Below are 1,734 nucleotides of genomic sequence, written 5' to 3' on the forward strand. Positions count from 1 at the left end.
GTAAGATATGACAAAACAATAATAATTTATGAATTATGAAGGGCTAACGAGGGAGGGGGAGCGGGGAAGGAGGGGGAAATGAGGAGCTGATACCAAGGGCTCAGGTAGAAAGCAAATGTTTGGAGAATGATGATGCAACAAATGTACAAATGTGCTTGACACAACGGATGGATGTATGGATTGTGATAAGAGTTGTACGAGCCCCCAATAAAATGATTTTTTTAAAAAGAACATCTTGGTAATTCTTGAAGGAGTCCTGGTGTCATTGCTAAGGTATTCACTGTTCAGCTTTCGCATGTGTGGGAGGCAATGGAAAATATCATGGTCTGGTGCTCCTTAGTCTTCAAAGTGACATGTCTGCTCTTTAACACTTCAAAGAGATCTTTTGCCACAGATTTGCCCAGAGCACTATGGCATTTGATTTGTTTATTGTTGCTTCTGTGACAGTTGATTGTGCATCCCAACAAATTAAAGTCTGAGGTAGTTAAGGTTTATTGTGCCAACCTGGCCAATGAACACATGTGGGGTTAATGGAAGGGTGGAGAGATAAATGGCTCGGTGAGCCTCACCTTTCTTGTTCTTGGGTCTCTTGCTCTCTGATGGTCGGACCAGGGTGCAGCTGCCTTAGCCAGTTCCCTGCGTCAGCCACCAAGGCTCATTTCCTGCAAGACATCCCTGAGGAGAAGCCGCATGGACCTACCCCGATGCAGCCCTGGGTGCTGGAGCAGCCACGTGGAGACCCCTGCCAGTGCTGAGATGCTTACACGCTCACTGACTCGGCTTCCCTCCTGCAGTCAGTGTCATTGCATGTGTTTTGCGAGTTTGAGGAGGACTTTGTAGATTGGTGTCGGACATATGGGCTAATATCGGACTTATGGGCTTGGACTGGACTGGGTTGGGATGCTTTCTGAATGTACACTTTTATATAAAACTCTCTCTTATATACATATGAGTTTCTGTGGGCTTGTTCCTCTAGTCTACCTCGACTAACTCAAAGTCCTTGATAGCTTAAAACAAAACACAGTTTTGGGCACAAGCAACAAGAACTACTGGGAAATTAGGGTGACAATTCCATTTACAGTAACATCTAAGAGAATCACTCCTTGCAAAATGGTACCCATCAGCATGGAAAAGAGTGTATCAGTTCCTCCATTAACTACAACTTGAACAACCATATGATCCAGCAGTTTCACCCCCAGATATATACATAAAAGATTTAAAAGCAGAGAAATAGATACTTGTACGCCAATGTTCATTGCAGCATTATTCATAATAGCAGCAGGTGGAAACCACCTAAGTGCCCACCAAAAAAATGTGCTGCAAACATACAATAGAATACTATTCATCCAGTAGGAGAAATGAAATCTTCATACATGCTACAACATGGATAGAGCTGGAAGACATTCTGATGAATGAAATAGGTCAACCACAAAAGGCTAAATATTGTATGATCTTGATGATATGAGAGTAAGAAAAAAAAAGTTACAACTAGGGTCCCAGTTGGATGACAAAAAATAAAAATGTAGGGCAGACCCCAATCCCAACTCCATGGACAGACCCCTCCCAGCAGAAGAATTCACTTCAGAGGACAGCACTGAAGCTGCAGCTCAGGGAGAGGGACATGTCTGATCAGAGCAGACGAGAGCAAATGAAGGGGGAGGGAGGGAGAGTGGAGCACATCCTGGCCCACCAAGCCTTGAGGACGATATCCCTGCTCAGAGCAGCCAGTGCACA

Source organism: Echinops telfairi, unplaced genomic scaffold (assembly GCF_000313985.2).
Source record: "Echinops telfairi isolate 266 unplaced genomic scaffold, ASM31398v2 ScPeMD7_19;HRSCAF=73, whole genome shotgun sequence".
Lineage (NCBI taxonomy): Eukaryota > Metazoa > Chordata > Mammalia > Afrosoricida > Tenrecidae > Echinops > Echinops telfairi.